General features: G+C 43.5%; 1 pseudogene; it reads left to right on the forward strand.

The window, feature by feature from the left end:
• Positions 1 to 1,217: 1,217 nt before the first annotated feature.
• Positions 1,218 to 26,359, forward strand: LOC135559322 (PAN2-PAN3 deadenylation complex catalytic subunit PAN2-like; annotated as a pseudogene).

Genomic DNA, 26,359 nt, shown 5'->3' on the forward strand with positions numbered 1-26,359 from the left:
TGCACCTGGCAACCTTGGGTAGCGTGCACTGCGCCCGGCCCGCCACAGGAGTCGCTGGTGCTCGATGAGACAAGGATATCCCTACCGGCCAAACCCTCCCTAACAAATACCACAATGAGTAATGCCATTATTATTTTGGAGCACATGTTTTTATTTCATAAGGAAAGAGAAGGGAAGGAAATGTAGATGATCAATTAATTAAACTCCACTTGTATGGTGAAGCCAATGCATGAATATGCATGATCAAAACAAAAAAATATTTAAAAAAATTGGTTGAATATTAAACTCCCAAAACACGAACACTTGCCATCAGGCCTGTATAACAATACAATATATTCTGATTCCCACTCAGATTTAAAATACACATTTACCAGGTCTAGATTTGGCCTAGGCATAAACCATATGCTTGACAACAAAAATTATAATAAAACATTCAAATTTTGTAAGCTTACTGCTCTGGCAAAGAGGTGAGAGAGTAAATTAATTGACTTTTAATTTAAAAAATGAACACCAGGCAACTATCATTTTACCGTCAATGTACCGGCATATGTATTCTGCAACGTTTTTAACATTGAGGGTTGGTTCTGAACTTTGTCGTTTCGTGAATGTTACACTATTTGCTCCGGAAGTACTTGTTTGTTATGCTGAATCAAGTCTCCATAACACAATTATCACTTGAGATTTATAAGCTATTTGGGGCACAGTGTACATATATACATTTGGTAAACGATTGATTTATTAATTTCCATTGATTTTGAGAATGGGATTCTTAGGAGTTGTATCCAAGTTGTAGCGCTGAAGCTCGCAACTAATGGTTACTAGCTAGTTAGCTAGCCAACAGTTGCTTGAAAGTCGCACTTGCTGGGCCGATACAGGTAGCTAGCTAGCCTATTTCCATTGCATTTGAATATAATGAACACTGTACTATTACAATCCAGTGCTAGCAATATGGTTACCTAGCTCACGAATCCAGCAGACCAACAACAATATCCCTGACGACCTACCTATTATGCTTAGTGAGTGTAGGTATACCGACAGGCATGCTGTCAGGGCCAGTTTAGCTGTAACACCAAGAGGCCATTGGTGTTGTTATAAGAATGCTATCAAAGATAATTCATAACCTATAGCTAACTGGCTCAAAAAGTTAGTATATAAGCCAAGATGCAAGCCTATTCGAACAACATGCACCCATTTTATTTTTTAGGTCAGCTATACTCATGATGAACTTTGACGGTCTGGACCCAGGGATGGGTGAATACGCACCTGCCCTTCATGGGAGTCTAGAGCCAGGTATGGAGCCCTCAATGGACCCACGGCTCAATCCTGTCTTGTTGCAAGGTGTGGAGCTCAATCCAGATGGTTTTACCGTGGCCGTACCCGAATCTGTGCACATGATGGAGGGATGTTCTCAGAACTCCACAGTGTGCATGCAGAAGTGGGCGTTCCTGTCACAGCAACTCACTTTGACCTGCAAGAGGAGCTGCTCTAAATGGGGAACCACAAGTAAGAGAAAAATATTATGCCAGAATATAGGGTATTACTGTGTTAGGTTCTAATTATCAAAGTAAGAACTCGACGGACACTATGAAAGCTTAAACCAAGTTTATTCTTCCCAAAGGATCGAACAGCTGAACCGACAAAAGACATATTCACATAAGCACTGATATTTAACCCTTTCTCCTATGCTGAGTCTCCGACACATCTGAACAGCCAATGCATCTCTGTTGCTAAGCAGAACCTTAGTGATACCTGTTCTTCCCCACTTCATCTAACCTGACCTCTGCCCCAAAGTGCTCAATCCTCTTATCAGTGCTACCACAAGTGATAATTTTCCCTGCACTCAGCACATTCCAAACTTAATTGCACCCACCATATACAGTGCCTTGCGAAAGTATTCGGCCCCCTTGAACTTTGCAACATTTCAGGCTTCAAACATTAAGATATAAAACTGTATTGTTTTTGTGAAGAATCAACAACAAGTGGAACACAATCATGAAGTGGAACGACATTTATTGGATATTTCAAAGTTTTTTAACAAATCAAAAACTGAAAAATTGGGCGTGCAAAATTATTCAGCCCCCTTAAGTTAATACTTTGTAGCGCCACCTTTTGCTGCGATTACAGCTGTAAGTCGCTTGGGGTAATGTCTCTATCAGTTTTGCACATCGAGAGACTGAAATTTTTCCCATTCCTCCTTGCAAAACAGCTTGAGCTCAGTGAGGTTGGATGGAGAGCATTTGTGAACAGCAGTTTTCAGTTCTTTCCACAGATTCTCGATTGGATTCAGGTCTGGACTTTGACTTGGCCATTCTAACACCTGGATCTGTTTATTTTTGAACCATTCCATTGTAGATTTTGCTTTATGTTTTGGATCATTGTCTTGTTGGAAGACAAATCTCCGTCCCAGTCTCAGGTCTTTTGCAGACTCCATCAGGTTTTCTTCCAGAATGGTCCTGTATTTGGCTCCATTCATCTTCCCATCAATTTTAACCATCTTCCCTGTCCCTGCTGAAGAAAAGCAGGCCCAAACCATGATGCTGCCACCACCATGTTTGACAGTGGGTATGGTGTGTTCAGGGTGATGAGCTGTGTTGCTTTTACGCCAAACATAACATTTTGCATTGTTGCCAAAAAGTTCAATTTTGGTTTCATCTGACCAGAGCACCTTATTCCACATGTTTGGTGTGTCTCCCAGGTGGCTTGTGGCAAACTTTAAACAACACTTTTTATGGATAGCTTTAAGAAATGGCTTTCTTCTTGCCACTCTTCCATAAAGGCCAGATTTGTGCAATATACGACTGATTGTTGTCCTATGGACAGAGTCTCCGACCTCAGCTGTAGATCTCTGCAGTTCATCCAGAGTGATCATGGGCCTCTTGGCTGCATCTCTGATCAGTCTTCTCCTTGTATGAGCTGAAAGTTTAGAGGGACGGCCAGGTCTTGGTAGATTTGCAGTGGTCTGATACTCCTTCCATTTCAATATTATCGCTTGCACAGTGCTCCTTGGGATGTTTAAAGCTTGGGAAATCTTTTTGTATCCAAATCCGGCTTTAAACTTCTTCACAACAGTATCTCGGACCTGCCTGGTGTGTTCCTTGTTCTTCATGATGCTCTCTGCGCTTTTAACGGACCTCTGAGACTATCACAGTGCAGGTGCATTTATACGGAGACTTGATTACACACAGGTGGATTGTATTTATCACCATTAGTCATTTAGGTCAACATTGGATCATTCAGAGATCCTCACTGAACTTCTGGAGAGAGTTTGCTGCACTGAAAGTAAAGGGGCTGAATCATTTTGCACGCCCAATTTTTCAGTTTTTGATTTGTTCAAAAAGTTTGAAATATCCAATAAATGTCGTTCCACTTCATGATTGTGTCCCACTTGTTGTTGATTCTTCACAAAAAAATACAGTTTTATATCTTCATGTTTGAAGCCTGAAATTTGGCAAAAGTTTGCAAAGTTCAAGGGGGCCGAATACGTTCGCAAGGCACTGTATATATGCACATTGTTGAACAAAACACACAATACATGTATTACATTATGTCCTATGAGTGTCATCTGATGGAGATAATCAAAGGTTAGTGATTAATTTTATCTATACAGTGGGGAGAACAAGTATTTGATACACTGCCGATTTTGCAGGTTTTCCTACTTACAAAGCATGTAGAGGTCTGTCATTTTTATCATAGGTACACTTCAACTGTGAGAGACGGAATCTAAAACAAAAATCCAGAAAATCACATTGTATGACTTTTCAGTAATTAATTTGCATTTTATTGTATGACATAAGTATTTGATACATCAGAAAAGCAGAACTTAATATTTGGTACAGAAACTTTTGTTTGCAATTACAGAGATCATACGTTTCCTGTAATTCTTGACCAGGTTTGCACACACTGCAGCAGGGATTTTGTCCCACTCTTCCATACAGACCTTCTCCAGATCCTTCAGGTTTCGGGGCTGTCGCTGGGGAATACGGACTTTCAGCTCCCTCCAAAGATTTTCTAATGGGTTCAGGTCTGGAGACTGGCTAGGCCACTCCAGGACCTTCAGAATCTTCTTACGGAGCCACTCCTTAGTTGCTGGAAGACCCAGCCACGACCCATCTTCAATGCTCTTGCTGAGGGAAGGAGGTTGTTGGCCAAGATCTCGCAATACATGGCCCCATCCATCCTCCCCTCAATACGGTGCAGTCGTCCTGTCCCCTTTGCAGAAAAGCATCCCCAAAGAATGATGTTTCCACCTCCATGCTTCACGGTTGGGATGGTGTTCTTGGGGTTGTACTCATCCTTCTTCTTCCTCCAAACACGGCGAGTGGAGTTTAGACCAAAAAGCTCTATTTTTGTCTTATCAGACCACATGACCTTCTCCCATTCCTCCCCTGGATCATCCAGATGGTCATTGGCAAACATCAGACGGGCCTGGACATGCGCTGGCTTGAGCAGGGGGACCTTGCGTGTGCTGCAGGATTTTAATCCATGATGGCATAGTGTGTTACTAATGGTTTTCTTTGAGACTGTGGTCCCAGCTCTCTTCAGGTCATTGACCAGATCCTGCCCTGTAGTTCTGGGCTGATCCCTCACCTTCCTCATGATCATTGATGCGCCACGAGGTGAGATCTTGCATGGAGCCCCAGACCGAGGGTGATTGACCGTCATCTTGAACTTCTTCCATTTTCTAATAGTTGCGCCAACAGTTATTGCCTTCTCACCGAGCTGCTTGCCTATTGTCCTGTAGCCCATCCCAGCCTTGTGCAGGTCTACAATTTTATCCCTGATGTCCTTACACAGCTCTCTAGTCTTGGATATTGTGGAGAGGTCGGAGTCTGTTTGATTGAGTGTGTGGACAGGTGTCCTTTATACAGGTAACACGTTTCAACAGGTGCAGTTAATACAGGTAATGAGTGGAGAACAGGAGGGCTTGTTAAAGAAAAACTAACAGGTCTGTGAGAGCTGGAATTCTTACTGGTTGGTAGGTGATCAAATACTTATGTCATGCAATAAAATGCAAATTAATTACTTAAAAATCATACATTGTGATTTTCTGGATTTTGGTTTTAGATTCCGTCTCTCACAGTTGAAGTGTACCTATGATAAAAATTACAGATTGCTACATGCTTTGTAAGTAGGAAAACCTGCAACATCGGCAGTGTATCAAATACTTGTTCTCCCCACTGTATTTATGCTTTTGTGACTGTGAAATATCGCACTGTGTTTTTGAATTTCGTGGTCATCTAACATAAATATATGTTGTTTTCGCTGTCAAACATTTTTAAAAATCGGACACGATGGGTAGATTAACAAGATGTTTATCTTTAATTTACTGTATTGGACTTGTTAATGTGTGAAAGTTAAATATGTCTAAAGAATATTTTTTCAGCTGAATGGGAGGGGGTGTTCCCCCCCCCCAGCCCCAACAGTAAGTATCCAAATATTTCTCACCTTTTTTCTCTCCAGATGAGCACCCCCAGTGGACCCTGAGATCCTGCATACGATGAAGACTGTCGGGTTCATTGGTTACGCCCCCAATAATACCCCCGTCCCCGGAACCAGGTATGTCAATCATCCACAAATTCTGTGTCTCAGAAAGAGTTGGGTTCTGAACTATGCTTGGCTTGTATAAACATCCCCTCCTATTTGCTGTATTTCAGGTTCCTTACAAGATCAAGGAGGTGGAGCTGGGCTTTGACAACTACAATCAGGGGGTCCCTGAGTCTCCTATTGGTCGAGTTGAAGAACCACACCTCTACATGGTGCCCAAAAAATATAGGAAGGTGTGTCCCTTACTTATTACATTGTTATCTACTTGTAAATGTGAAATGTGTGGTTCAACAGTATGGATTTGTGTTATGAGCACAATGTGGTACATTGTGGTTTTGAGATTAGCTTGTTGTGTCAATGATGAAAGCTTACATCTTTGATTGTTTTGTGACCATCAGGTCACCATTAAATACTCCAAACTTGGGCTGGAAGACTTTGACTTCAAACATTATAACAGGACCCTGTTTGCTGGCCTGGAACCTCACATTCCCAATGCTTACTGTAGCTGCATGATCCAGGTGAGAATCGGAAATGTGTGGCGTTCATTTATATAGTGTAAATATACGGTTGATTTATCCATGTTTATTCGTATATTATTTCATTATTTGTTCCCATTTACAATAACAGTGAGTATTTTCCCCCTGTGTGTCTGATTTGTTAGGTGTTGTATTTCCTGGAGCCAATCCGCTGCCTGGTCCAGAACCACCTGTGTCAGAAGGAGTTCTGTCTGGCGTGTGAGCTGGGCTTAATCTTCCACATGCTAGACCTGTCACGAGGAGACTCCTGTCAGGTAGTCACCAATAGCCATGACACATCTCACTCTGTCCTATGGCCTATCTTTCTATCCCTACAAAATAACATACTCTTTGCATGATAGAGCACTGTAGTAGTGTGCTTATGTAACAGAGTTGTAATAAAGACAGTTTGATGGAGTTGTAATAGAGTGGTAATAGAGCACTGTAATAATGTGTATGTATGCACTGAACTGACTGACCACAATTAAACTGTCCTGCTGCCTACTCCCATTGCCATTCACTTATTGCAACCACTGTCCCCTCTCACAGGCTAGTAATTTCCTCAGAGCTTTCCGAACTATCCCGGAGGCGTCTGCCCTGGGTCTGATCCTGGCTGACTCTGATGAGCAGACGGGGAAGGCCAGGTTGGGCCGTCTCATCCAGAGCTGGAACCGCTTCATCCTCACCCAGCTCCACGAGGAGACCCAGGAGCAGGAGGGGCCACAGGCCTACCGAGGAGCCAGCAGCAGGTGACACTGATCATTTTCACAGATTTTTACTGCACCTTTTAACTTTTGTTTTAACATTTTTATGCCTAAGCAATCAAAAAACGAACAGATATTCTTTAAAATTATTTGCGTTTGTTACACTATCAATGATAGGAATTAAATCAGCTTGTGGATAACTAAATATTTCTTAAGTGTATACTAGAGCATCTGGTGTGTTTAGTGATGACTTTGGCTTCATTATTTTTCTCTTAATTTTTGTATTTTTTACCCTTTTTTCTCCCCAAGTTCATGATATCCAATTGGTATATCACAGTCTTGTCACATCGCTGCAACTCCCGTACAGACTCGGGAGAGGCGAAGGTCGAGAGCCGTGCGTCCTCCGAAACACAACCAAGCCAAGCCGCACTGCTTCTTGACACAATGCCCGCTTAACTCGGAAGCCAGCCGCACCAATGTGTCAGAGGAAACAACGTACACCTGGCAACTGTGTCAGCGTGCATTGCTCCCGGCCAAGCCACAGGAGTCGCTAATGCGGGATGGAACAAGAACATCCCTGCCGGCCAAACCCTCCCCTAACCCAGACAACGCTGGGCCAATTGTGCGCCGCTTCATGGGTCTCCCGGTCGCGGCTGGCTGCGACAGAGCCAGGACTAGAACCAGGATCTCTAGTGGCATAGCTAGCACTACAATGTAGTGCCTTAGATAACTGCACCACTCTGGAGGCCTGCTTTGTCTCCTTTTGATGCTTTATTTGTTACAGTGTTCTGGGCTCCTCAGGAGAGTCTGTGATTGGAAGGCAGTTTGGGGGTGAGGTTGAGAATAGCAGTGGAAAGGAGACAGTGGAAAGGAGACAGTACCTACCGGCCAAACCCTCCCTAACCCTCCCTAAAAATATTCCACTTAATTTGGAACGACAAGCCAGACAAAAATTTAAACGGGCCTATTTATATAATGAATAGAGTGCATTTGGAAAGTATTCAGACCCCTTGACTTTGTTACAGCCTTATTCTAAAATGTATTCAAAAAATAAATCCTCATCAATCTACACACAATACCCCATAATGACAAAGTAAAAACAGGTTTTTAGAAAAACAGAAATACCATATTTACATAAGTATTCAGAACCTTTGCTATGAGACTCAAAATTGAGCTCAGCTGCATCCTGTTTCCATTGATCGTCCTTGAGATGTTTCTACAACTTGATTAGAGTACAGCTTTGGGAAATTCAATGGATTGGACATGATTTGGAAAGGCACACGCCTGTCTATATAAGGTCCCACAGTTGACAAAGCAACAACTAAGCCATGAGGTCGACAGAATTGCCCGTAGATCACCGAGACAGGTTTGTGTCAAAGCACAGATCTGGTGAAGGGTATGAAAACATTTCTGCCGCATTGAAGGTCCCCAAGAACACAGTGGTCTCCATCATTCTTAAATGGAAGAAGTTTGGAACCACCAAGACTCTTCCTAAAGCTGGCTGTCCAGCCAAACTGGGAAATTGGGGGAGAATGGCCTTGGTCGAGGAATTGACCAAGAACCTGGTGGTCACTCTGACAGAGCTGTGGAGATGAGAGAACCTTCCAGAAGGACAACCATAATATATCCCATTTAGCAGACGCTTTTGTCCAAAGCGACTTACAAGTCGGCTGGGGCCACTACTTTTACATATGGGTGGCCCCAGCGGGAATCGAACCCACGACGCTTGGCGTTGCAAGCGCCATGCTCTACCGACTGAGCCACACAGGACCCCACCATCTATGCAGCACTCCACCAATCAGGCCTATATGGTAGAGTGGCCAGGCGGAAGCCACTCCTCATTAAAAGGCACATGACAGCCCGCTTTAAGTTTGCCAAAAGGCATCTAAAGACTTTCAGACCATGAGAAACAAGATTCTCTGGTCTGATGAAACCAAGATTGAACTCTTTGGCCTGAATGCCAAGTGTCACATCTGGAGGAAATCTATCTCTACAGTGAAGCATGGTGTTGGCAGCATCATGCTGTGGGGATGTTTTTCAGAGGCAGTGACTGGGACACTAGTCAGGATTGAGGGAAAGATTAACGGAGAAAGGTACATAGAGATCCTTGATAAAAACCTGCTCCAGAGTGCTCAGGACCTCAGACTGGGGTGAAGGTTCACCTTCCAAGAGGACAACGACCCTAAGAACATAGCCAAGACAACGCAGGAGTGGTTTCGGTAAAAGTCTATGGGTGGCCCAGCCAAATCCCGGGCATGAAATCGATCTAACATCTCTGGAAAGACCTGAAAATAGCTGTGCAATGACACTCCCCATCCAACCTGACAGAGCTTGAGAGAATCTGCTGAGAAGAATCAATCAATCCAATTTATTTATAAAGCCCTTCTTACATCAGCTGATGTCACAAAATGCTGTACAGAAACCCAGCCCAAAACCCCCAAAATCAAACAATGCAGGTGTAGAAGCACGGTGGCTAGGAAAAACTCCCTAGAAAGGCCAAAACCTAGGAGGAAACCTAGAGAGGAACCAGGCTATGAGGGGTGGCCAGTCCTCTTCTGGCTGTGCCAGGTGGAGGTTATAACAGAACATGGCCAAGATGTTCAAATGTTCATAGATGACCAGCAGGGTCAAATAATAATAATCACAATGGTTGTCGAGGGTTCAACAGGTCAGCACCTCAGTAGTAAATGTCAGTTGGCTTTTCATAGCCGGTCATTCAGAGTATTTCTACCACTCCTGCTGTCTCTAGAGGGTTGAAAACAGCTGGTCTGGGACAGGTAGCACATCCGGTGAACAGGTCAGGGTTTCATAGCCGCTGGCAGAACAGTTGAAACTGGAGCAGCAGCATGGCCAGGTGGACTGGGTACAGCAAGGAGTCATCAGGCCAAGTTGTCCTGAGGCATGGTCCTAGGGCTTAGACCCTGAGAGAGAGAGAGAGAGAGAGAGAGAGAGAGAGAGAGAGAGAGAGAGAGAGACCCCCTAGCCCCCCCCCCCCAACACATAAACTACTGCAGCATAGAAACTCCCCAAATTCAGATGTGCCAAGCTTGTAGTGTCATAACCAAGGAGACTTGAGGCTGTAATCGCTGCCAAAAGGTGCTTCAACAAAGTACTATTACACTCGACGGAACGACTTGATTAGTGTAGTGTCAACATCGCAGCCACTACCAGCTAGCCTACACAGTCCTGGGCGACTTTAACCTCCCCATGTCTACCTTTGACTCATTCCTCTCTGCCTCCTTCTTTCCACTCCTCTCCTCTTTTGACCTCACCCTCTCACCTTCCCCCCCTACTCACAAGGCAGGCAATACGCTCGACCTCATCTTTACTAGATGCTGTTCTTCCACTAACCTCACTGCAACTCCCCTCCAAGTCTCCGACCACTACCTTGTATCCTTTTCCCTCTCGCTCTCATCCAACACTTCCCACACTGCCCCTACTCGGATGGTATCGCGCCGTCCCAACCTTCGCTCTCTCTCCCCCGCTACTCTTTCCTCTTCCATCCTATCATCTCTTCCCTCTGCTTATACCTTCTCCAACCTTTCTCCTGATTCTGCCTCCTCAACCCTCCTCTCTTCCCTTTCTGCATCCTTTGACTCTCTATGTCCCCTATCCTCCAGGCCGGCTCGGTCCTCCCCTCCCGCTCCGTGGCTCGATGACTCATTGCGAGCTCACAGAACAGAGCTCCGGGCAGCCGAGCGGAAATGGAGGAAAACTCGCCTCCCTGCGGACCTGGCATCCTTTCACTCCCTCCTCTCTACATTTTCCTCCTCTGTCTCTGCTGCTAAAGCCACTTTCTACCACTCTAAATTCCAAGCATCTGCCTCTAACCCTAGGAAGCTCTTTGCCACCTTCTCCTCCCTCCTGAAACCTCCTCCCCCTCCCCCCCTCCTCCCTCTCTGCAGATGACTTCGTCAACCATTTTGAAAAGAAGGTCGACGACATCCGATCCTCGATTGATAAGTCAAACGACACCGCTGGTTCTGCTCACACTGCCCTACCCTGTGCTCTGACCTCTTTCTCCCTCTCTCTCCAGATGAAATCTCGCTTCTTGTGACGGCCGGCCGCCCAACAACCTGCCCGCTCGACCCTATCCCCTCCTCTCTTCTCCAGACCATTTCCGGGGACCTTCTCCCTTACCTCACCTCGCTCATCAACTCATCCCTGACCGCTGGCTACGTCCCTTCCGTCTTCAAGAGAGCGAGAGTTGCACCCCTTCTGAAAAAACCTACACTCGATCCCTCCGATGTCAACAACTACAGACCAGTATCCCTTCTTTCTTTTCTCTCCAAAACTCTTGAACGTGCCGTCCTTGGCCAGCTCTCCCGCTATCTCTCTCAGAATGACCTTCTTGATCCAAATCAGTCAGGTTTCAAGACTAGTCATTCAACTGAGACTGCTCTTCTCTGCATCACGGAGGCGCTCCGCACTGCTAAAGCTAACTCTCTCTCCTCTGCTCTCATCCTTCTAGACCTATCGGCTGCCTTCGATACTGTGAACCATCAGATCCTCCTCTCCACCCTCTCCGAGTTGGGCATCTCCGGCGCGGCCCACGCTTGGATTGCGTCCTACCTGACAGGTCGCTCCTACCAGGTGGCGTGGCGAGAATCTGTCTCCTCGCCACGCGCTCTCACCACTGGTGTCCCCCAGGGCTCTGTTCTAGGCCCTCTCCTATTCTCGCTATACACCAAGTCACTTGGCTCTGTCATAACCTCACATGGTCTCTCCTATCATTGCTATGCAGACGACACACAATTAATCTTCTCCTTTCCCCATTCTGATGACCAGGTGGCGAATCGCATCTCTGCATGTCTGGCAGACATATCAGTGTGGATGACGGATCACCACCTCAAGCTGAACCTCGGCAAGACGGAGCTGCTCTTCCTCCCGGGGAAGGACTGCCCGTTCCATGATCTCGCCATCACGGTTGACAACTCCATTGTGTCCTCCTCCCAGAGCGCTAAGAACCTTGGCGTGATCCTGGACAACACCCTGTCGTTCTCAACCAACATCATGGCGGTGGCCCGTTCCTGTAGGTTCATGCTCTACAACATCCGCAGAGTACGACCCTGCCTCACACAGGAAGCGGCGCAGGTCCTAATCCAGGCACTTGTCATCTCCCGTCTGGATTACTGCAACTCGCTGTTGGCTGGGCTCCCTGCCTGTGCCATTAAACCCCTACAACTCATCCAGAACGCCGCAGCCCGTCTGGTGTTCAACCTTCCCAAGTTCTCTCACGTCACCCCGCTCCTCCGCTCTCTCCACTGGCTTCCAGTTGAAGCTCGCATCCGCTACAAGACCATGGTGCTTGCCTACGGAGCTGTGAGTGGAACGGCACCGCAGTACCTCCAGGCTCTGATCAGGCCCTACACCCAAGCAAGGGCACTGCGTTCATCCACCTCTGGCCTGCTCGCCTCCCTACCATTGAGGAAGTACAGTTCCCGCTCAGCCCAGTCAAAACTGTTCGCTGCTCTGGCCCCCCAATGGTGGAACAAACTCCCTCACGACGCCAGGACAGCGGAGTCAATCACCACCTTCCGGAGACACCTGAAACCCCACCTCTTCAAGGAATACCTAGGATAGGATAAGTAATCCTTCTCACCACCCCCCCTTAATGATTTAGATGCACTATTGTAAAGTGGCTGTTCCACTGGATGTCAGAAGGTGAATCCACCAATTTGTAAGTCGCTCTGGATAAGAGCGTCTGCTAAATGACTTAAATGTAAATGTAAAATGTACTGAGTTAAGGGTCTGAATACTTATGTAAGTGAGATATCAAAAAATTATATACATTTGCAAAAATGTCTAAAAACCTGTTTTTACTTCGTCATGATTGGGTATTGTGTGTAGATAGATGAGTAAAAAAACAATTTAATCCAACTTTACTTAAATCTGATGTCTCACCCCGAGTTCAAGAATTGCTTTTTTCCTTCATTCAGATTTGAAAATTTAATAATCTCCAAAATATCACTATTTTTAAAACAAGCTATAGAAAGCTGGTTGCAATTTCAGTTTAATCTCAAATATACTAATTGATAAAAAAAACGTCATTTTTGGAAAAAGTGTTTAAAAATTGTATAATCAGGGGCCTCCGGAGTGGCGCACAATTGGTCCAGCGTTGTCCAGGTTAGGGGAGGGTTTGGCCGGGGGGGCTTTATTTGGGTCAACGCGCTCTAGCGATTCCTTGTGGCAGGCCAGGCCCCTGCATGATGACTTCGGTCATCAGTTGAACGGTGTTTCCTCCGACACATTGTTGTGGCTGGCTTCCGGGTTAAGCTGGTGGGTGTTAAGAAGCGCGACTTGGCGGGTCATGTTTCGGAGGACGCATGACTCGACCTTCGCCTCTCCCAAGCCCTTTGGGTAGTTGCACTGATGAGACAAGATTGTAATTGGATCGCAATTGGATATCACAAATTGTGTAGAAAAATGGGGTAAAATTACACACACACAAAAAGTATATAATCTTTGTAAATTATATCCTAAATAGGACTTGTGGAGTTATGACACACATGCAGTTAACAAAAATATATGGAAATGTCTGCGCTATGCAAAATTACAAACAACTGATCGTAGCATTACTGCAAAATGGTGTAGGTAAGTGTGAAAAGGGGAGAAGGTAAGGAACTTTACAGTTAGCCCTGCATTTAAGACCAAAATTGGCAAAAGAAAATTTCATTTAAGGACCAAAAAATTGACAGCTGCGCCATACAGGTTGCAAAATAGTTGGGAGGAGATTTTTTACATACCGATTCCATGACACATGGTTCATGAACTGATACACAAAACGACGCCGGATTCAAAACTCCAAGTTTTTATTTAAATTATTATACAGAATTCTTGCAACCAATAGATATACAGTGGGGCAAAAAAGTATTTTGTCAGCTACCAATTGTGCAAGTTCTCCCACTTAAAAAGATTATGACAGACAAAATTAGGGGAAAGAATCAGTAAAATCACATTGTAGGATTTTTAATGAATTTATTTGCAAATTATGTTGGAAAATAAGTATTTGGTCAATAAAAAAAGTTTATCTCAATTTGTTATATACCCTTTGTTGGCAATGACAGTCAAACGTTTTCTGTAAGTCTTCACAAGGTTTTCACACACTGTTGTTGGTATTTTGGCCCATTCCTCCATGCATATCTCCTCTAGAGCAGTGATGTTTTGGGGCTGTTGCTGGGCAACACGGACTTTCAACTCCCTCCAAAGATTTTCTATGGGGTTGAGATCTGGAGACTGGCTCGGCCACTCCAGGACCTTGAAATGCTTCTTACGAAGCCACTCCTTCGTTGCCTGGGCGGTTTGTTTGGGATCATTGTCATGCTGAAAGACCCAGCCATGTTTCATCTTCATTGCCCTTGCTAATGGAAGGAGGTTTTCACTCAAAATCTCACGATACATGGCCCCATTCATTCTTTCCTTTACACGGATCAGTTGTCCAGGTCCCTTTGCAGAAAAACATCCCCAAAGCATGATGTTTCCACCCCCATGCTTCACAGTAGGTATGGTGTTCTTTGGATGCAACTCAGCATTCTTTGTCCTCCAAACACGACGAGTTGAGTTTTTACCAAAAAGTTATATTTTGGTTTCATCTGACCATATGACATTCTCCCAATCTTCTTCTGGATCATCCAAATGCTCTCTAGCAAACTTCAGACGGGCCTGGACATGTACTGGCTTAAGCAGGGGGACACGTCAGGCACTGCAGGATTTGAGTCCATGGCGGCGTAGTGTGTTACTGATGGTAGGCTTTGTTACTTTGGTCCCAGCTCTCTGCAGGTCATTCACTAGGTCCCCCTGTGTGGTTCTGGGATTTTTGCTCACCGCTCTTGTGATCATTTTGACCCCACGGGGTGAGATTTTGCGTGGAGCCCCAGATCGAGGGAGATTATCAGTGGTCTTGTATGTCTTCCATTTCCTAATAATTGCTCGCACAGTTGATTTCTTCAAACCAAGCTGCTTACCTATTGCAGATTCAGTCTTCCCAGCCTGGTGCAGGTCTACAATTTTGTTTCTGGTGTCCTTTGACAGCTCTTTGGTCTTGGCCATAGTGGAGTTTGGAGTGTGACTGTTTGAGGTTGTGGACAGATGTATTTTGTACTGATAACAAGTTCAAACAGGTGCCATTAATACAGGTAACGAGTGGAGGACAGAGGAGCCTCTTAAAGAAGAAGTTACAGGTCTGTGAGAGCCAGAAATCTTGCTTGTTTGTAGGTGACCAAATACTTATTTTCCACCATCATTTGCAAATAAAAAATCCTACAATGTGATTTTCTGGATTTTTTTTCCTCATTTTGTCTGTCATAGTTGAAGTGTAACTATGATGAAAATTACAGGCCTCTCATCTTTTTAAGTGGGAGAACTTGCACAGTTGGTGGCTGACTAAATACTTTTTTGCCCCACTGTTTATATAGACTCAATTATATATATATATATATATATATATATATATATATATATATATATATATATATATATATATATATATATATATATATATATATATATATATTTATATATATATATATAAATATATATATGGGGGATATGACCATTCCAGCTCTGCAGATTTTGCTGCGAAGAGACAGAATCATTAGATCACTTGTTTTGGTACTGCCCATATGTAGCTTGCTTTAAGGTCGCAGGTTCAGGAATGGCTGAAAAATTACAACATTTACTTGGAGCTAACTCTGCAATTAGCACTGCTGGGTGATTTGAAAAGTCATAGTCAATCGATCAATAATATAATAATACTCTTAGCAAAGGTGTTTCTTTAATTTATGATCTGTAGAAACTATGAGAATAGAAAGGTTCAGAACTTTTGAAACAGCACAGTGGAAAAATATATGGCAGCTGGAAATCAAAACTGGATAGTCTACCATGATAAGATGTGAGGGGTTGAAGTTTGGCTGAAGGCTGGGACTAAAAACACACAATAGTTAACTCATGTAAAATATACTCTCCATGAAATGTATGTAGTATGTAAAAGCTGCAAGTGGAAGCATAAGTATTGTTGTCCATTAGTTTACTAGGGTTAGGGGAAAATAATAAAGAAGGAAATATATTTCAAAAATATTTATTGGGTATGGAAATTATGCAGACAATTACATTGATAAAAGCCACAATCTATCTGCATTAAAATAAAAAAGGAGAATGAAAGGCTAAAAGTTCTATTTGAAAACCGTATTTGACTAACTTATTTTTGTTGATATTGCGGTGTAAGGGGGTAACACATCAGCAGTGGTATCTATTCAATGACTTCCTGATTGAGTCAATTGACAAGGTAATCTTTGGTTACTCACTGAATCAACACATCAAATATCTTATCAATAAATGAACTCTTATCAATTCCTCAAATATAACAATGTGTTTGTATTTTGTTTTTGTTCATGTGTTTCAGGCTGAAGCAGCACAGTTTGATGTGAACTGGAAGCTTCCAGCCATCCTGTATTACGCCAAGAGAAACTACCACTCCAAATACGACCTACGCAGTAAGCCATCCACTCATTGTCAGTTACAGTTTCTTCATTTATCTGATCAGGGTCAACATGACCGTGGATTCCCATACATTTTACATACAGGATTTCATTTAAATCATATAAAATAAATAAGGTAATTTCAGCAGTAGATATTTGCTTTAGTGCATGCCACTCCACAACATAACCTTGACATCCTCTGTGAAGATGAGGGATGGTTGTGGTACTGTGTATGACTGCACTCATTACCTGTTTAAGAACATGCCCACCCTGACACTTGATGCCTGTCTGTCTTCCCCGGTTAAGAACCCCATCGAGGCCAGTGTGCTGCTGACAGAGGCATCGCTGGCGCTGAAGCAGAGGAAGAGCCACGCCTCGTTCATCCCCCTCATGGTCTGTGAGATGCCCCAGGCCGGGGACCTCGTGGGACTGGACGCTGAGTTTGTCACCCTCAACCAGGTCAGTCTGGCAGGTGTGATTGCTAGATTTAGATTTACAGTGCACACTTCCAACAACTAAACAAGTTCAAGTCAAGCAGTCATTTGAAACAGTAAGAACATTTCAGCGTGACAACTCAAAGGTGAAATCCATTAACTCCAAGATAATGGAATTTATTACCCTTGACAATCAACCATCTTCTGTCGTGGATGATGTTGGCTTTCGCCGACTGGTCGAGCCCCGGTACACACTTTTTTTCAGATGTTGCCCTACCGGAGTTACAGTATTGTTGAAACATACATCTATGAGCTACGTGTTATGGGTGTCACTGCTATTAGCTTCACGACTGACATTTGGACCAGCGATGTCAGCCCCATGAGCAGGCTGAGTCTGACAGCACAGTGGGTTGATAAGGATTTAGTACTGAGGAAAGCCGTATTGCATGTTCATGAATGTGCTGGTTCTCATACCACTGCTGCCATTTCAATGGCATTTGAGAACATGTTTAAAACTTGGAAACATGAACACACTAGTTAGCGCCATTCGAACAACTGACTCGAGAAAGAAGCTAATCAACTGCGTCTGCAGCAGACGTGATACCCTCTGTCATGGCATTGAAACGCCTGCTCAACAAAACTGCCAACACACAGTGGGGTTAAAATTTGAGGCTGTGAACAAGCGATTCGGTGGCATTCTCTCTGAGCCTCTGTACTGTGTCGCCACCATGCTCAATGCTAGGTAAAAGGACTGTTACTTCGTTGCAGACAAGAAACAGGGTTTCCTTGAAAAATTACATACACAGCTGGACAAGATGGAAACGGACACAGTGATAGTGCGTACCGAGGAAGAGGCATCACAGACAGACAGAGCTGAAACTTCACTGCTTGACATGTATGATGAAATCCTGTTTGAGAATGAAACAACTGAACAAATGAACAACGAAACAGCACAGCAAGTAAGTGAAAGAAATAGGTTTTGATTATGTTTTACTGGTAATGGGGACATAAGTAAATACCAACAAAATAACTTTTTGGTCAATGTGGTGGTGTGTGTAACCTTTTATTTAACTAGGAAAGTCAGTTAAGAACAAATTCTTATTTACAACGACGGCCTACCCCGGCCAAACCCGGACGACGCTGGGCCAATTGTGTCACGGCCGGATGTGATACAGCCTGGATTCGAACCAGGGACTGTGGTGATGCCTTTTGCACTGAGATGCAGTGCCTTAGACCGCTGGGTCCATGTGTGTGTGTTAACTATTTAACTGTACTATAATGCTTAAAAGGCTGCAAAAAATGTAAATATCAGTTATGGTTATTGTTTTTTTTGTCAAGGAAAATATTAGATGTCAGTATCGGCCAAAATTGTAATATCGGTGCATCCCTCGTTTTTTCCCCCCTCATCAATCTACACACAATACCCCATAATGACAAATCAAAAACAGGTTTGTAGAATTTTCTGCAAATGTATTAAAAAAAAAAAAAAACTGCAATATCAAATGTACGTAAGTATTCAGACCCTTTACTCAGTACTTTGTTGAAGCACCTTTGGCAGTGATTATAGCCTCGAGATTTCTTGGGTATGATGCTACAAGCTTGGCACAACTGTAGTTGGGGAGTCTCTCCCATTTTTCTCTGTTCTGACTGAGCTCAATTGTCATGAAACGCATATACAGTGATTACTTTTTTGTCTCTTTTATACAAACTTTGAGAAATAACAAGGAGCGCCCATAATGTGTTTTGTGTGGGGAAGTGCTTAGTAATGAGTATCTCAAAACGAACAAATTAATAAAACGACACGTCCTGACCAAACATCCAGGCAAAACATGACAGTAAACCCAGGGAGTTATTTCAGAACAGGGCAGAATGCTTCAGGAAACAGTGCTTCGAAAGTGGAAAAGCAAGTCAACTAACAAGGCATTGTTGTCATTAACGTTAGCCAAAGCAAGCTAACTAGCTACTGATAGTGCATCCCTAAGAAACAGTACAGATGAAGATGGAAAATGTAGGCCTACTGTACATTTTACTGTAGAAATTATTGTTGAAAACAAGTTTAGGTTGGAACTGTTGCTGTTACAAGTAATCATTTTTATTCTGAACTGGAATAAACTGATTGAAGCAAGATGCTTTTTGAGACGAACACAGTTCTGGGTTGCTCATCTTCAGCAGGAAGCGGTCTCCTGCCTGACTGAGAAAGCAGTAGATGTTCAGATCCACTTTGGCACCACATACCTATGCAAGTCAGGGTTCTCAAGTACAGAAACAGTGTCAATGCTGAGCATCACCTCAGTGTTGCACTGTCAAAAACTGATCCCAGATTAGACCTGCTTGTTGAAAACCTTAACCAGCCACACACCTCTCATTAGTTGTGTGTGTGTGTTTTCTGGTCTACATCTGTGTGATGTGATCAATTAGTTTATTCCAGTTCAAAATAAAAAAATATGCATTTTAACAGCAACAGTTCCAACCTAGACTTTCTATCAACAATAATTTATACAGTAAGATGTACAGTAGGCCTGGTTATTTGTATCTGTACTGTTACTTAGGGATGCACAAGCAAAAATCCTGTCTGTGTGTGTTCTGTCAGACATCTGTGTGATGTGATCAATCTGTTTATTCCAGTTCAGAATGAGATTATTTGTTGTATTTTAACAGCAACAGTTCCAACCTAGACAGGTATGTCAGAAGGTGAATTCACCAATTTGTAAGTCGCTCTGGATAAGAGCGTCTGCTAAATGACTTAAATGTAAATGTAAATGTATGTACGAGTGTTTTTAATGGGAAAAATAAATATTAGATTTATGGGTATTTCATTGTTATTTGTTTTTGTCTATATCCCTTTTTTAGGCATAAGGGCAATGAAATGTACCGATATTTACACATAGTTGCATATTTTCCTAAGCTTGAGTCCCAGGAAAACAGAATTTCTCATTTGGGTCCCAGGCTGAAAAAGTTTAAGAACCCCTGCTCAAGGATATTCAGAGACTTGTCCTGGAGCCACTCCTGCATTGTCTTGGCTGTGTGCTTAGAGTCGTTGTCCTGTTGGAATGTGAACCTTTGACCCAGTCTGAGGTCCTAAGTGCTCTGGAGCAGGTTTTCATCAAGCATCTCTCTGTACTTTGCTCCGTTCATCTTTCCCTCGATCCTGACTAGTCTCCCATTCCCTGCCGCTGAAAAACATCCCCACAGCCTGATGCTGCCACCATCATGCTTCAGTGTAGCGATGGTGCCAGGTTTCTTCCAGACCTGGTGCTTGGCATTCAGGCCAAAGAGTTCAATCTTGGTTTCATCAGACCAGAGAATCTTGTTTCTCATGGTCCTTTAGATGCCTGTTGGCAAACTCCAAGCGGGCTGTCATGTGCCTTTTACTGAGGAGGGGCTTCCATCTAGACACTCTACCGTATAGGCCTGATTGGTGGGAGGGCTGCAGAGATGGTTGTTCTCTCATCTCCACAAAGGAACTCTAGAGCTCTGTCAGAATGACCATCGGGTTCTTGGTCACCTCCCTGACCAAGGCCCTTCTCCACCGATTGCTCAGTTTGGCTAGGCGGACAGCTCTAGGAAGAGTCTTGGTGGTTGCAGACTTCTTCCATTTAAGAAAGTTAGTGGCCTCTGTGTTCTTGGGGACCTGCTGCAGAATTTTTTAGTACCCTTCCCCAGATCTGTGCCTCAAACAATCCTGTCTTGGGGCTCTACGAACAATTCCTTTGACCTCATGGCTTGGTTTTGCTCTGCCATGCACTGTCAACTGTGGGACCTTATATAGACATGTTTTTGCCTTTCCAAATCATGTCGAATCAATTGACTGTACCACAGGTAGCAAAGGGTCTGTATAGTTATGAAAATAAGGTATTTCTGTCAAATATATATATACAGTGCCTTGCGAAAGTATTCGGCCCCCTTGAACTTTGAGACCTTTTGCCACATTTCAGGCTTCAAACATAAAGTTATAAAACTGTATTTTTTTGTGAAGAATCAACAACAAGTGGGACACAATCATGAAGTGGAAGGACATTTATTGGATATTTCAAACTTTTTGAACAAATCAAAAACTGAAAAATTGGGCGTGCAAAATTATTCAGCCCCTTTACTTTCAGTGCAGCAAACTCTCTCCAGAAGTTCAGGGAGGATCTCTGAATGATCCAATGTTGACCTAAATGACTAATGATGATAAATACAATCCACCTGTGTGTAATCAAGTCTCCGTATAAATGCACCTGCACTGTGATAGTCTCAGAGGTTCGTTAAAAGCGCAGAGAGCATCATGAAGAACAAGGAACACACCAGGCAGGTCCGAGATACTGTTGTGAAGAAGTGTAAAGCCGGATTTGGATACAAAAAGATTTCCCAAGCTTTAAACATCCCAAGGAGCACTGTGCAAGCGATAATATTGAAATGGAAGGAGTATCAGACCACTGCAAATCTACCAAGACCTGGCCGTCCCTCTAAACTTTCAGCTCATACAAGGAGAAGACTGATCAGAGATGCAGCCAAGAGGCCCATGATCACTCTGGATGAATTGCAGAGATCTACAGCTGAGGTGGGAGACTCTGTCCATAGGACAACAATCAGTCGTATATTGCACAAATCTGGCCTTTATGGAAGAGTGGCAAGAAGAAAGCCATTTCTTAAAGATATCCATAAAAAGTGTTGTTTAAAGTTTGCTACAAGCCACCTGGGAGACACACCAAACATGTGGAAGAAGGTGCTCTGGTCAGATGAAACCAAAATTGAACTTTTTGGCAACAATGCAAAACGTTATGTTTGGCGTAAAAGCAACACAGCTCATCACCCTGAACACACCATACCCACTGTCAAACATGGTGGTGGCAGCATCATGGTTTGGGCCTGCTTTTCTTCAGCAGGGACAGGGAAGATGGGAAGATGGATGGAGCCAAATACAGGACCATTCTGGAAGAAAACCAGATGGAGTCTGCAAAAGACCTGAGACTGGGACGGAGATTTGTTTTCCAACAAGACAATGATCCAAAACATAAAGCAAAATCTACAATGGAATGTTTCAAAAATAAACAGATCCAGGTGTTAGAATGGCCAAGTCAAAGTCCAGACCTGAATCCAATCGAGAATCTGTGGAAAGAACTGAAAACTGCTGTTCACAAATGCTCTCCATCCAACCTCACTGAGCTCGAGCTGTTTTGCAAGGAGGAATGGGAAAAAATGTCAGTCTGTCGATGTGCAAAACTGATAGAGACATACCCCAAGCGACTTACAGCTGTTTGAAATAAGTTTGAAATATCCAATAAATGTCGTTCCACTTCATGATTGTGTCCCACTTGTTGTTGATTCTTCACAAAAAAATACAGTTTTATATCTTATATCTTTTATATCTTGTTTGAAGCCTGAAATGTGTCAAAAGGTCGCAAAGTTCAAGGGGGCCGAATACTTTCGCAAGGCACTGTATATATATATATATATATTTGCAAAAATGTATAAAACCCTGTTTTCGCTTTGTCATTATAGGGTATTGTCTGTAGATACATTAGGAATTGATTTAATAAGTTTTAGAGTAAGGTTGTGACGTAACAATGTGGAAAATGTCAAGGGGTCTGAATATTTTCAGAATGCACTGTAAGTCAGAGTATGCTAGGTCAACAATGTATCTGGGTAGAAGGTTCCTTTAGGTACAGATCCGGGATCAGTTTTCCTGCCCAGATCCTAACCGTAACCAGGTTTTCATCAAGCATCTCTCTGTACTTTGCTCCGTTCATCTTTCCCTCGATCCTGACTAGTCTCCCATTCCCTGCCGCTGAAAAACATCCCCACAGCCTGATGCTGCCACCATCATGCTTCAGTGTAGCGATGGTGCCAGGTTTCTTCCAGACCTGGTGCTTGGCATTCAGGCCAAAGAGTTCAATCTTGGTTTCATCAGACCAGAGAATCTTGTTTCTCATGGTCCTTTAGATGCCTGTTGGCAAACTCCAAGCGGGCTGTCATGTGCCTTTTACTGAGGAGGGGCTTCCATCTAGACACTCTACCGTATAGGCCTGATTGGTGGGAGGGCTGCAGAGATGGTTGTTCTCTCATCTCCACAAAGGAACTCTAGAGCTCTGTCAGAATGACCATCGGTTCTTGGTCACCTCCCTGACCAAGGCCCTTCTCCACCGATTGCTCAGTTTGGCTAGGCGGACAGCTCTAGGAAGAGTCTTGGTGGTTGCAGACTTCTTCCATTTAAGAAAGTTAGTGGCCTCTGTGTTCTTGGGGACCTGCTGCAGAATTTTTTTAGTACCCTTCCCCAGATCTGTGCCTCAAACAATCCTGTCTTGGGGCTCTACGAACAATTCCTTTGACCTCATGGCTTGGTTTTTGCTCTGCCATGCACTGTCAACTGTGGGACCTTATATAGACATGTTTTTGCCTTTCCAAATCATGTCGAATCAATTGACTGTACCACAGGTAGCAAAGGGTCTGTATAGTTATGAAAATAAGGTATTTCTGTCAAATATATATATACAGTGCCTTGCGAAAGTATTCGGCCCCCTTGAACTTTGAGACCTTTTGCCACATTTCAGGCTTCAAACATAAAGTTATAAAACTGTATTTTTTTGTGAAGAATCAACAACAAGTGGGACACAATCATGAAGTGGAAGGACATTTATTGGATATTTCAAACTTTTTGAACAAATCAAAAACTGAAAAATTGGGCGTGCAAAATTATTCAGCCCCTTTACTTTCAGTGCAGCAAACTCTCTCCAGAAGTTCAGGGAGGATCTCTGAATGATCCAATGTTGACCTAAATGACTAATGATGATAAATACAATCCACCTGTGTGTAATCAAGTCTCCGTATAAATGCACCTGCACTGTGATAGTCTCAGAGGTTCGTTAAAAGCGCAGAGAGCATCATGAAGAACAAGGAACACACCAGGCAGGTCCGAGATACTGTTGTGAAGAAGTGTAAAGCCGGATTTGGATACAAAAAGATTTCCCAAGCTTTAAACATCCCAAGGAGCACTGTGCAAGCGATAATATTGAAATGGAAGGAGTATCAGACCACTGCAAATCTACCAAGACCTGGCCGTCCCTCTAAACTTTCAGCTCATACAAGGAGAAGACTGATCAGAGATGCAGCCAAGAGGCCCATGATCACTCTGGATGAATTGCAGAGATCTACAGCTGAGGTGGGAGACTCTGTCCATAGGACAACAATCAGTCGTATATTGCACAAATCTGGCCTTTATGGAAGAGTGGCAAGAAGAAAGCCATTTCTTAAAGATATCCATAAAAAGTGTTGTTTAAAGTTTGCTACAAGCCACCTGGGAGACACACCAAACATGTGGAAGAAGGTGCTCTGGTCAGATGAAACCAAAATTGAACTTTTTGGCAACAATGCAAAACGTTATGTTTGGCGTAAAAGCAACACAGCTCATCACCCTGAACACACCATACCCACTGTCAAACATGGTGGTGGCAGCATCATGGTTTGGGCCTGCTTTTCTTCAGCAGGGACAGGGAAGATGGGAAGATGGATGGAGCCAAATACAGGACCATTCTGGAAGAAAACCAGATGGAGTCTGCAAAAGACCTGAGACTGGGACGGAGATTTGTTTTCCAACAAGACAATGATCCAAAACATAAAGCAAAATCTACAATGGAATGTTTCAAAAATAAACAGATCCAGGTGTTAGAATGGCCAAGTCAAAGTCCAGACCTGAATCCAATCGAGAATCTGTGGAAAGAACTGAAAACTGCTGTTCACAAATGCTCTCCATCCAACCTCACTGAGCTCGAGCTGTTTTGCAAGGAGGAATGGGAAAAAATTTCAGTCTCTCGATGTGCAAAACTGATAGAGACATACCCCAAGCGACTTACAGCTGTTTGAAATAAGTTTGAAATATCCAATAAATGTCGTTCCACTTCATGATTGTGTCCCACTTGTTGTTGATTCTTCACAAAAAAATACAGTTTTATATCTTATATCTTTTATATCTTGTTTGAAGCCTGAAATGTGTCAAAAGGTCGCAAAGTTCAAGGGGGCCGAATACTTTCGCAAGGCACTGTATATATATATATATATATTTGCAAAAATGTATAAAACCCTGTTTTCGCTTTGTCATTATAGGGTATTGTCTGTAGATACATTAGGAATTGATTTAATAAGTTTTAGAGTAAGGTTGTGACGTAACAATGTGGAAAATGTCAAGGGGTCTGAATATTTTCAGAATGCACTGTAAGTCAGAGTATGCTAGGTCAACAATGTATCTGGGTAGAAGGTTCCTTTAGGTACAGATCCGGGATCAGTTTTCCTGCCCAGATCCTAACCGTAACCATTTAACAGGTGTATAATAGGGGCAGCTTCACCCTAGCAACATAGCAATGAGGATAATAATTAACAACTGTGATACATCAAGGAGCTCTGCTTGGAGATCCACTGTTTAAATTCCCCCTTATGGACCGCATACTGTCTATATATAGGAGGAGGCAGAGCTATGCAGCGACGGCACCAAGTCCACCATTAAGCCTAGTCAGATGTCTGTGGCACGGATCACCTGCATGCGTGGTCAGGGTCCCAACAAGGGAGTACCGTTCATCGATGACTACATCTCTACTCAGGAGCAGGTAATGCAGCCCCTCTCTCCCTGGCAATAATAATGACTACTTTAACAGGATGGATGGATGTCCAGATAATTATTGCTATGCAGTAAAATCTGATGTGACAGCTTCCTAACAAAGCGACCTAGTTTTAACTAATCTTAGTTCTTAAAGTTTATTCTTCCTCGCTGTTTTGCTGGTGCAGGTGGTGGACTATCTGACCCAGTACTCAGGCATCAAACCAGGGGACCTGGATGCTAAGATTTCCTCTAAGCACTTGACCACTCTGAAGTCAACATACCTGAAGCTACGCTTCCTCATTGACACCGGAGTATGCTTTGTTGGCCATGGTTTACAGAAGGACTTCCGGGTTATAAATTTGCTGGTAAATTTGTATACTTAATTTACCTGATTTTTAAATTGAACCAATTTTATCTGTGTTTCTATACCCCTAGCCGCAGTTTTAGTAAAGATTATGGGCCGGTTTCCCGGAGACAGGTCAAGCCTAGTCCTGGACTAAAAGCATGCTCAATGGGCAATCTGCTTTGAAAAATGGCTGTTTAGCCTAGGACTAGTCTTTATATGTGTCCAGGAAACCAGCCCTATAGGTTAGCTAGATTAACAGTAGACAGGGTAATTTCAATGGAGGGAGTGTGGGAGCTCATTTTGACATACCTTGCTCATGTGCTGAAGGATCAGGTAGTTGACACCGTCTACCTGTTCCATATGCCTTGTAAGAGGATGATCTCTCTGCGCTTCCTCGCCTGGTACTTTCTGGGTAAGAGCTTATACTCCTTCACCACTGTTTAGGTCATATAGAAATTACTACTTTAGTCTGCTATTTTCCAAACTCATCCATGTAACAACCAAATTGTGTGAAATGGCAAACTTCTACTTCCTTCTCCGGACCTTAACATCCAAGGTGAGACCCATGACAGTATTGAGGACGCACGGACTGTCCTTGCTCTGTACAGGAAGTACCTGGAACTGAGTCGTGGAGGAGGGAACGACGAAGTCTGCAAAGTTCTGAAGGGACTCTATGAGAAAGGCCGCAAGCTAGACTGGAAAGTCCCTGACTGTGACACAGAGGATGGTCAAGGTAGCCCAAAAAGTATGAAACTGGCATTGCATTAG

Source organism: Oncorhynchus masou, chromosome 18, assembly GCF_036934945.1.
Source record: "Oncorhynchus masou masou isolate Uvic2021 chromosome 18, UVic_Omas_1.1, whole genome shotgun sequence".
NCBI lineage: Eukaryota > Metazoa > Chordata > Actinopteri > Salmoniformes > Salmonidae > Oncorhynchus > Oncorhynchus masou.